General features: G+C 42.6%; 1 protein-coding gene across 1 annotated transcript in view; it reads right to left on the bottom strand.

Moving 5' to 3' along the window:
* The window catches only part of LOC136861791 (glutamate receptor 1-like), a 373,013-nt gene that overhangs the window by 201,809 nt on the left and 158,963 nt on the right, over nucleotides 1-12,241 (bottom strand). The window lies entirely within an intron of this gene.

The following is a 12,241-nucleotide window of genomic DNA, read 5'->3' as shown; positions in this document are numbered from 1 at the left end:
ACTCACCGCTGCAGGTTCCTATTCGACCACAGTGAAGTGATACTATACTTCTTCTAAATCTGTTTACTCTCCAGAGTTGGTTTCTACCTCGGACTCAGCGAGAGATCCCACCTCTACCGCCTCAAGGGCAGTGTCCTGGAGCTTCAGACTCTGGGTTGGGGGATAAAACTGGGAAGGATGACCAGTACCTCGCCCAGGCGGCCTCACCTGCTATGCTGAACAAGGGCCTTGCGGGGGACGGGAAGATTGGAAGGGATAGACAAGGAAGAGGGAAGGAATCGGCCGTGGCCTTAAGTGGGAAGTGAAAAACCACGGAAAACCACTTCCAGGGTGGCTGAGGTGGGAATCGAACCCACCTCTACTCAGTTGACCTCCCGAGGCTGAGTGGACCCCGTTCCAGCCCTCGAACCACTTTTCAAATTTCTTGGCAGAGCCGGGAACCGAACCCGGGCCTCCGGGGGTGGCAGCTAATTACACTAACCACTATACCACAGAGGCGGACTAGTGATACTATACTACTGTGTACTTATTTATTTATTTATTTATTTATTTATTTATTTATTTATTTATTTATTTATTTATTTATTTATTTATTTATTTATTTATTTATTTATTTATTTATTTATTTATTTGTTTATTTATTTATTTACCGTATGCTTAATCTCAAAACGCAGTCCATACAGTACAAAAATTTGACAGAAACTTACAATAACGTAACATAATAATAATAATAATAGTAATGTAAGGAGCATACGATTTAACACAACGTACTACTTTATAAGTTGGGCTGTATATTATTGATATTGTACCGGGCGGTACACCTCTACACCGTTTATTTAAAAGTTGCGCCAGTTGAAACTCCTCTTCTGGAGGAAGGTTGAACTTTATCTATTCTATTAATTCTCTACTTTCTCAGAAGATGTCACCACGTGGAAAATTTTGAGTTTTTGAACTGTGTCACTTTTGATGTGTTTTTGTTTCGCTTGAAGTAAGAAGTGTGAACTTTCTCTTCTAGAGGACACTACTGAAGAATTACAATAGTGCAACCTAGTGCGAAATCAAAGAACTATTTTGTTGGAGAAATTTTTATTTCAAGAGTTTGTTCTTTGTTAAATTTCTTTCTGTCATGGTTTAAGTTGGCTGTATACCCCTCTTTTTCCCCTTATTTTGGATCTAGCCAATCCCGAATTTCTTTAATTAATTTTCCACCAATAATGTGTTTCTTCTTCCTCTATGTAGGGGTTTCTTTTCCCTAGCCAATAAAAACTTTGAGGGAGGGTGTTTTATTTCCCCTAACGCCTAGAATCTTCCGCGAGAGGATATAAACTGCTGATTTTGGGGTCTCCGGGCCACTTCTGTTCCATCTTTCAGTGTATTAAGTACATAGCAGGAGGCGGGAAGCGCCTCTTTCTTCTTCAGCCGTTCAACACCAGGTAATGGCCTATTAATAACTTCTTTTCTTGCTAGGTCGGCAGTTTAACACTCGCGGCGGGTTCGAAGCATTTCCATCATGTAACCTTTTCCTAAAATGTAATTACTCTTTTCATCTTTTTCTTGTAAAGCTACATATTGGGATAGAGAGTGCTAACCCTCTCGAGCTCCCACTCACATTTGTTTTGAGGTGAACTTATTTTCTCAAACTATTCTTCGTTTATGTAATGTAAAGTGTTCTTCTCTAAGTCACCTCTGTAGTATGGGATTAGCCCTTGCGTTAGCGGCCCAGAGCCAGATTAGGTTTTAAAAAACAAAGTGTATTAGGAGTGCAAGTTCGCCTCCTCTCAAATTGTTATTTTAGAGGTCATGTAATCAACCTTCTTTTCATGTAATAGACCTCCGTAGTTTGGGTATTTTACCCCTGTAAATACGTCCTTAGAGGACAGCTTGAAGGTAGAGTTTGATGTGGCCTTGTGATAGGCTTACAATTTTGAGAGCGGATCGCTCTTTGAAATTTGTTTCTGTATGCCTCGTGCAGGCTTTATGTGTAATGTTTGGAGCCAGTGCTCCTGGGCATGAATGGGGTTTTCTGCCCCTCTGTTAAAACTTGTGTTTGTGGTAAAACTGAGCTGATCGCAGAAGTCAGGGCGTGAAGCCCAAAACCTGTAAATATTGTATCTCCCCTTGTTTTGCTACATTGTACCTGCCATGTCTGTTATTGCTTTGTTTTTGAAAAGAAAATATAACCTACTTAAATTTTAAATTACTTTTACATTAACTTTGATTCCGTAGTTTGAAACCCATTCACGCCCGCACCTTCTTACGCCTCTACCTACCGCTAAAACACGGTAACAAGTGGTAGCAGAGCGTGGTTGAATGGGTCTCAATTTAGCCCCTTTTGACGGCTAAACATTGCTTTGATTCGAACTCTAACAATTTTCTCAGTTGCTGGAATTTTTTGAGTTTTTCAAAATTGTTCTGTCATCATGCCCGGCCCTCGCGATGTTCTCCTCCTTAACTACTTGCGCAAAGAGGAGTTGATATATGAGTTAACTATCAGAAATGTGCAATCTGGAGGCACGGTTGCAATCGACACCAACAAGCTTAGAGAGTCCCTTGATTTGCCCATTTCCATCCCCAATTTGGGAGAGAAAGAAATTGATGACTCTCTTTCCACGATTGTCGAGAATATTACTGGGCTAGCATCTGTAGTCAGCTTTTTTGATGAAAACGATCCGTCTCCTAATCAAATTAAGCGTGTGCAAGGCAGGCTGTATCACTTTGCAAATAGAGTTAATGATCTGTTGTCTCTAAAGGTGAATGACGTTCAGAGGAAGCAAGCTAATACGCTCCTTGAAACTATTTCTGAATTGTCTAATAAGGTCACTCAATTGCTAACCGGCGAAGCTCCTCCCAAAACTGATCAACCCGCCACGGTGAATGTAGGTAACGAGGAAGAGCCTCCTCAGGGAGAAGTCAATAGGATAACCGTTGCTGCTCAAACTATCTCTGCCCCATCGAACAACGAATCTGAACGCCGTGCGTCATTGAGTAACATCCGCTCTGAATTAACTTCTTTGCCATTGAAACCTTTAACGACTATGTCACCTGGGTTCAGCAGCTTGCCTCATCCTTTGGCAATGTTGCTTAGAGGTATCTCTAAGTTTTCCGTCAACACCACCAGTGACGTAATTTCATTTTTAAGATTTCTAGTGGAATTTCAGGATCATGCCCTTGTGTTTTCTCTTTCCCCATGTCAAATTTTGCAAATTATCTATCCTTATGCTATTGGTGTTCTATCTGACAAAATAGTTAGAGCCATCGCTGAGCAATCTTCTATTGAGGATTTCCATGCCCATTTGCTAGCTAACTTCATCCCGGCTAGGGCCAGGTCCTCCCTTATTCAGAAATACTATTATCGGGTACAGCGCTTGGATGAAAACTTGGCTGATTTCATACAGGACATTAAGTTTTATACTAGGGTGTTTGCTCTTCACTTCCCTGAGGATCAAATTGTACAAGCTATTGTGGAAGGTATTTCACCACCCTACAGGTCATATTTGTGTTTCGCAGCGTGCCCGCAAACCTTCTCTGAACTGGAAGCATTAGCCGTCTCTGCGGAAGGAGTTAGGTATGCCGATTCCTTGCGTGTGGCGAAAGAACCCCCGCCTTCCTTTAGTAACACTCGGCCTCCACCTCGCCGACCAGTCAATCCCCGTAAATGTTATGCTTGTGGGTCGCCTGACCATCTGCGGAATAAGTGTCCTCTGATCAAGTCAAGTGGGACACGGAATGGAGCAGGGTCATCACAAGGCTGTTTTAAGTGTGGGGCCTTCTCACATATCGCCAAGAATTGCCCAAACTCAAATAGCACCCCCTCCTGCTCAACTTCTGGTGCAAATTCCAGCTATGCCAATAATAAAAAGTGACTAGTGGCGTCGGCTGAGCCGACTAATCCATCTTCCCGAGACTCAGCCCCTAGTAAACAGGTTGTAAATGCAGAGAACGACCAGCCTTCAAATTCATCGTTTGAATGCCCTAAAGAGTGTCTTAGGATTGCGGCGGATACCCCCGCACCTGTTCCTTTTCTTAAGATTGAGTTAAATAACGAGCCTATAACAGCTCTCTTAGATTCAGGCAGTGTTTGTTCCATTATTTCGGCTGATTGGTATTCTAAATTGAAATCTGTTTGTAAACTCCCTGACTATGTCTCTTCTCCTGTTCAATACGTTTCGGCTAATTCATCTCCATTAGAAATTCTAGGTTCCTTACTGGTCAAAATTCGTGTTTTTAAGTTTACATGGAAAGTTAAATTGTTTGTGGCCAAGCAATTGTCTTGCCCCATTATATTGGGAGCTGACTTTATTTCTCACACTGGTCTTGTGCTCGATCTCCAGAGTAGGTCGTGCACATTCAAATTTGCATCCAATTGTAGAATTCCCTTGTTAAAGTGTAATTCTGTATCCTGTTCATCTATTTCGCCTACCCAGGATGAGATGTTGTTAGACCTTAGACATCTACCTGAGGAGCAGGCTGATAGTATTCGCAAACTGTGTCAGTCGTTTCCCGAGGTGTTCTCTGATACTCTTGGTGTTACTGACCTTATTGAATACAAAATTGAGGTCACGGATTCGATTCCTGTCCGTTTTCCACCGTATAGGCTATCTCCACCTAAAATGAAGGCTCTGAAAGAAATCATCGATCAGATGTTGAAGGATGGTATTATTAGGCCCTCTAAGTCAGCGTATTCTTCGCCTATTTTTCTAGTCCCGAAACCCCAAGGAGGCTTCAGGCCTGTCATTGATTACAGGGCTCTCAATCGGAAGGTGGTGTTGCAATCTGTGCCCCTTCCCGACCTTCATTCTTGTTTTTCATGGTTTCGTAAGGCCAAGTTCTTCACCATCTTGGACTTAAATCAGGCCTATAATCAAATTCCCCTAGCCGAAGAGTCTAAACATCTTACAGCGTTTGCCACGGACTGGAATTTATATGAATACAACCGCGTGCCTTTCGGGCTCCCTACGGGAGCAGCTGTACTCACTAGGCTGCTAGATAGGGTCTTCTCCGACATCAAATTCGAGTACTTATATCACTACTTAGATGATGTCGTCGTATTTTCCGAAACCTTTGAAGAACATCTAGATCATCTGCGAGAAGTTCTGAATCGCCTTCGTAAGGCTGGGTTAACTGTCAAGTTGTCCAAGGTTGCCTTTGCTAAGCCCTCTATGTCATTCCTAGGGCATATTGTGTCACCTGATGGTGTAGCAGTCGATCATTCTAGAACACAGGCCATCCGTGATTTTAAACCTCCCAAGGACATTAAAGGTATCGCCAGGTTCATTGGTATGGTGAATTTCTTCAGGAAGTTTATTCCTAACTTCGCTAATAGAGCGGCGCCCTTAAACCTTCTTCGTAGGAAAGGCATCAAATTCGAGTGGGGACCTTCTCAACAAGCCGCTTTCGAAGACCTTAAATTAGCTCTCTGTAATGCCCCTGTACTTGCTATGCCGGATTTCTCGAAGAAATTCATCGTCCAAACCGACGCGTCGTCGTCGGCGGTAGCTGCAGTCCTTCTTCAAGAGACTGAACTAGGGAGGCGCCCCATCGCCTATGCGTCTAGGACATTGTCAGCTCAAGAAGCAAAGTACTCCATATATGAGCTTGAAGGTTTGGCAGTCTTATTCGCCTTAGAAAAGTTCCGTCTCTATCTGGAACACGTCAAATTCGACTTGGAGACAGATAATCAAGCCTTAAGCTGGGTCTTAGGTAGGCCGCGTCGTACAGGTCGTATAGCCCGTTGGGCCATCCGTATTTCTGCCTTCCAATTCGATGTACGGCATATCAGAGGTACTGAAAATGTTGTTGCCGATGGACTCAGCCGTATGTTTCATAACGACGTAGAGACCCACGAACCGGTCGACAGTTCATCACCTTCCGAGTCCATACTATCTGGTGTTAATGCCATCTTAACAGATGCTCCCATGCTCTTTAGAGATATTGAGAAGTACCAACGTGAAGATCCGACGCTGGCTCCGATAATGGAAACCCTTTCTTCTGGGGAACATGTTGTCCCTTATGTTCTGAGGAATGGTGTTTTATGTTGCCCTTCGAGGCATGACAAGATGATGAAAGTTGTTGTTCCAGCGGTTCTTGTACCTATGATCTTCAAATACTATCATGAGACCCCATTGGGGGGGCATCTTGGAATCTTTAAAACTCGTGAAAAGATTCGTGAAATGTTCATATGGAAAGGTATGGACGGTGAAATCCGTGAACTTGTAAAAGCTTGTAAATCTTGTTTGCTCAGTAAACCCACCATGTCCACTAAAGTAGGCCTTTTGTCTTCTCATCAAGCGTCGCGCCCCATGGAACGCCTGTATATTGATTATGTGGGACCCTTCCCCCAGTCAAAGGGCAATGCCAACAAGTTCATCTTTGTGTGTGTAGATGGTTTTACAAGATTTTCCTGGTTATTTCCGACTAAGCTGGCTACCGCTCAGTCAACCATTACTTGCTTAAATTCTATTTTTGCTTCTTTTGGTCCGTGTCAATATATTGTATCTGATAATGCTAAGGCGTTCACATCAAATTTATTTCGTAAATTCTGTTTTGACTTGTCCATCTCTCATGTAACTACTTCTGCTTATTACCCTCAACCTTCTCTGGCTGAACGGGTTAACCGTAATCTCAGGTCCGCACTCATTGCCTATCATCATGAAGATCCTTCCAGGTGGGACACGTCCCTGCATTGGATAGCTTTTGCTTTGAATTCGGCGGTTCACGAATCTCACAAGTTTACTCCAGCTTCCTTGATGTTCAAGTTTGTTCCCAACTCGCCGCTCTCTAACCTCTGGTCTTTGAATGACATTCTACCCGAGACAATAGATCCGGATAACATTAAAGATCTTTGGAAGAAGGCTAAAGCCAATCTTAAAGTGTCTCATGAAAAGGTTAGGGAAAGGTATGATCGTGGACGGAGACCAACCCCTTTGAAGGTAGGTGACCAGGTTATGGTCAAAAATTTTGTTCCCGCGGGCAAGCTTGCCCCCAGATTTCATGGGCCTTGTATCATTCTCGATTTTCTTACGCCGGTTACCTTATTGCTAAGTAATCCAGCCACCGAGAGGATATTTAGAGTTCACCTGTCCCAGGTGAAACCGGTGTAATTTCTGTGTTAACTTGCTTCATATTATTTTGAAAGGATATGAAGGTTATATTTTTTTTTTGAGTTTCACTTTTAAGGCATTCTGCCCCTTCTATAGGATTTTGTTTCTTATGTAAGCATGTTTGTGAAACCTGCCCCGACCCATTAAACTGCCATCCTGTCTTTGCCACGGCCATTACCACGCTCCCGTCTCCTGCTCCACTCTACACAGTGGCTTAATGAATACTATGAATATCTGCACGCCGCTGGCCCCTCACTCTCTCTACAAGCCTGTACCCTCAAAGAAAATGATTGTCCAACACAATTCTGCCGCCTAGCTTTAATGTTTCAGCGCCCCCGCAGCCGCGCAGCACCGTGCAGTGACTGGGGAGGGGGATGGGCCCCCTCCTCTCCAGCGAGGACGACATGTGCACGGCGAGCCGGAGCTCATCTCCCGGCCAAGGCTGATGTGCGGCGCACGACCTGCTACATGCCCGCAGCCTGTATCTGTTCACCGCGGGCGCGGCGTACTTCAACACCTCTGCTCCCCTCATAGTGCGGGCGAGCGGTATCTCAGGGTACTTGAGGGGTCCGAGCGGCCTCCGTTGGACGCAAGCTGCAACGGCCGGTCCGGCCATTCGACTCAATCTACATCAACTACATGGACAGTCACCATAAGCAATAACTACACTTGGGAATTCAACTACAATATTTGGTGGACATTGCAAAATTTTTCTTCACCTTTAAGTATTAAAAGTTTATCTTCAGAAATTCAAATTCTACAAACATAAAGACTTTCATTCACCTGCAACAACAACATTTTGAAACTGAATTAAGAAATCTTGTAAATGCTTCTGCTATCTATCTACGTATCAACATCATTACTTGGACTTTGTTTCAAACTGATTTCATGTGTCACCCCTGGAGGAACTTTTGGGGGGGGAGGTCTGTACCGGGCGGTACACCTCTACACCGTTTATTTAAAAGTTGCGCCAGTTGAAACTCCTCTTCTGGAGGAAGGTTGAACTTTATCTATTCTATTAATTCTCTACTTTCTCAGAAGATGTCACCACGTGGAAAATTTTGAGTTTTTGAACTGTGTCACTTTTGATGTGTTTTTGTTTCGCTTGAAGTAAGAAGTGTGAACTTTCTCTTCTAGAGGACACTACTGAAGAATTACAATAGTGCAACCTAGTGCGAAATCAAAGAACTATTTTGTTGGAGAAATTTTTATTTCAAGAGTTTGTTCTTTGTTAAATTTCTTTCTGTCATGGTTTAAGTTGGCTGTATACCCCTCTTTTTCCCCTTATTTTGGATCTAGCCAATCCCGAATTTCTTTAATTAATTTTCCACCAATAATGTGTTTCTTCTTCCTCTATGTAGGGGTTTCTTTTCCCTAGCCAATAAAAACTTTGAGGGAGGGTGTTTTATTTCCCCTAACGCCTAGAATCTTCCGCGAGAGGATATAAACTGCTGATTTTGGGGTCTCCGGGCCACTTCTGTTCCATCTTTCAGTGTATTAAGTACATAGCAGGAGGCGGGAAGCGCCTCTTTCTTCTTCAGCCGTTCAACACCAGGTAATGGCCTATTAATAACTTCTTTTCTTGCTAGGTCGGCAGTTTAACACTCGCGGCGGGTTCGAAGCATTTCCATCATGTAACCTTTTCCTAAAATGTAATTACTCTTTTCATCTTTTTCTTGTAAAGCTACATATTGGGATAGAGAGTGCTAACCCTCTCGAGCTCCCACTCACATTTGTTTTGAGGTGAACTTATTTTCTCAAACTATTCTTCGTTTATGTAATGTAAAGTGTTCTTCTCTAAGTCACCTCTGTAGTATGGGATTAGCCCTTGCGTTAGCGGCCCAGAGCCAGATTAGGTTTTAAAAAACAAAGTGTATTAGGAGTGCAAGTTCGCCTCCTCTCAAATTGTTATTTTAGAGGTCATGTAATCAACCTTCTTTTCATGTAATAGACCTCCGTAGTTTGGGTATTTTACCCCTGTAAATACGTCCTTAGAGGACAGCTTGAAGGTAGAGTTTGATGTGGCCTTGTGATAGGCTTACAATTTTGAGAGCGGATCGCTCTTTGAAATTTGTTTCTGTATGCCTCGTGCAGGCTTTATGTGTAATGTTTGGAGCCAGTGCTCCTGGGCATGAATGGGGTTTTCTGCCCCTCTGTTAAAACTTGTGTTTGTGGTAAAACTGAGCTGATCGCAGAAGTCAGGGCGTGAAGCCCAAAACCTGTAAATATTGTATCTCCCCTTGTTTTGCTACATTGTACCTGCCATGTCTGTTATTGCTTTGTTTTTGAAAAGAAAATATAACCTACTTAAATTTTAAATTACTTTTACATTAACTTTGATTCCGTAGTTTGAAACCCATTCACGCCCGCACCTTCTTACGCCTCTACCTACCGCTAAAACACGGTAACAGATATATTGGATCGCGGCTGATGTTACAACCAGGAAATATTCCGAGTTTCTCTTGAATCCAGTCAGAATACATTCTTCCACAATATGCTGGATATTTTGTTTAGGCCACCACATTTACATTGAGGGGAAGAAAATTAATCTCATTTGCGGTGGAGATCAACACATTTGCCATGGTGAGATTTATCATGATCAGCTTTCCGACTCGTTGGCTGAATGGTCAGCGAACTGGTCTTCGGTTCAGAGGGTCCCGGGTTCGATTCCCGTCCGGGTCGGGGATTTTAACCTTCATTGGTTAATTCCAATCGCTCGGGTGCTGCGGTTGTGTGCTTTCCCCAACTTCCCTGCAACAACTCACACACCACACATAACACTATCCTCCACCACAATAAAACGCAGTTACCTACACATGACAGATGCCTTCCACCCACATCGGAGGGTCTGCCTTACAAGGGCTGCACCCGGCTAGAAATAGCCACACGAAATTATTATTATTATTATCCCAAGTCTTGCAAGATAGGTCAAACCCCCTTGGTTTCTGTTATACAGAATAACCTACGACATCCGAAGAGGGGATTTAAAATTCTTGTGCCGTGTCTGAAGGTGATTTAAGTTACCAGCTATCAATTTCTTGGAAGTCTTGCTTGCTTGTTGTTTTAAGGGGCCTAACATCGAAGGTCATCGGCCCTCTTGGAAGTCTGAATAGATGATTGTATAGATCTGAGTCTGTAGTTAGAAAGCCTAGACGTATATTAATTTGCTTTATTATACTCACGAATCAGTATCAGTGTTAGTATATCGTCGCTGCTGTTCCAAAACCGCGAATGTGACAATGCTGTTCCTGTACATCGTTTCCTGTAAGACTCGACACGCCTCCCAGCCAAATATTGATATGCAGTCCGTCCGTCAGAATAGTTTTCGTTGAGTTCATTTTCCTATGAATGTGTGTAAAGGGAAATAAACCTTACTGTACCGTACTGCAGGAATGTATGTTTGCATGGCATATTTACCCACTCCTAGAGTAAGATGTGTTTAAGGTTGATTTTCCTTTACACACACGCATAGGTACGAAAATCGTTCCTATGGACTGTAAGCTAAATCATTATGTGGTTGGGAGGCATGACCTGTCTTAAGGGAAATAATGGATAGGAAGAGCATTCTCACATTTGCGGTTTTAGCACAGCATAGACGATATTTTATATATATATATATATTTACAATTGGCTTAACGTCGCACCGACACAGATTGGTTTTATGGCAACGCTGGGATTGTAAATGGCTAGGAGTGGGAAGGAAGTGACCGTGGCCTTAATGAAGATGCAGTCCCAGAATTTGCCGGGTGTAAAAAAGGAAAACCACGGAAAACTATCTTCAGGGCTGCCGACAGTGGGATTCGAACTCACTATCTCCCGGATGCAAACTCACAGCTGCGCGCCTGCAACTGCATGGCCAACTCGCCCGGTGATAATTATCTCGTCGCTGAATATGCCTATAGAAGAAATTAAAATTGATGTTCCCATGAGGAATCTAACATTTGCTTTTCATTCATATAATTCCTACTGGCGAGCTAACTGGCACATTGGTTTGAAACACTGTTTTTCCGAATGAGAACTCAGTATTCCTTAATGTTGATATCGTCAATCGGGGAAAAAGAAATGTTGGTTTCTTTTCAGGAACTTAACGTTTGACGTGTATATCCATATTCATAAATTGTTTTCAGTCGAGTGAAATGCTCTTACATTATCATATTCTAGTCGGGGAATTGTTGTGTAACGCCCATATCATAAACCGAAGTAATTACACATGCACACATTTCTGTATACTTTACACTGACATGGAGTACGAAATGTTTGGGAATATGTATGAATCTGTTTATCACATATTAGTCAAATTATTATTATTATTATTATTATTATTATTATTATTATTATTATTATTATTATTATTATTATTATCATCTCTTCTTCTTCTTCTTCTCATTCATAGCATTTATACCGCTAATTTGCAGGATCTGCTGTTGTGCACTTTCTTTTCCACTTGATGCGGTCTTGTGCATCTTCAGGAGAGACTTTCGCCACATGTATGTCCTCCCGCAGTGTCGAGTCAGCGCTTCTTTGGTCGCCCTCGCAGTCTACGGTCCTCAGGACTTAAGTGTAATCCTCTTCTCCCAACTGAAGAACCGTTCCTGCGTAGTACGTGGTCATTGGCCATACCATCGCAAACGATTCTCTCGCAATTTTTCAGGGAATGGTATCACACCAATAATGCCATCCGAACATCCTCATTTCTGATGTGATCCAGTCTAGTGAGTCCACTGACCAGCGAAGCATCTCCATGACATACAGCTGTTGTTCGTGTCTCCTTGTAATTGGCCAACACTTTATTATAATTACTCAACTGAGGAGTAGCTTTCCCAACAGGATTATATTTCCAAAAGTTTCCTAGAATTTCGCTGGTAACTTTATTTTTACAGAATGGTTGTTAAGTCTATTAGTAACACTAGTAAACTGAAAATCAGACCTCAGTACTGGACGAGGAACCAGGGAAATAAAGGTAGCCAATATAGCAAGTATTACGTCTGACAATGGTCATAATCACTCCAGATTTCTTCAAGTGTACCGGGAGCTAATATGGAATTGTTACTCCATTTCCCAGTCCTAGTTCCAAATAATAAAAATAATAATGTGTAGGTTCAAGTACTAATCATTGTGTCATCTGTCGTGATTTACCTCCA

Source organism: Anabrus simplex, chromosome 1 (genome assembly GCF_040414725.1).
Source record: "Anabrus simplex isolate iqAnaSimp1 chromosome 1, ASM4041472v1, whole genome shotgun sequence".
In the NCBI taxonomy this organism is placed as follows: Eukaryota; Metazoa; Arthropoda; class Insecta; order Orthoptera; family Tettigoniidae; genus Anabrus; species Anabrus simplex.
This window is presented reverse-complemented; position numbering and strand designations above follow the sequence as displayed.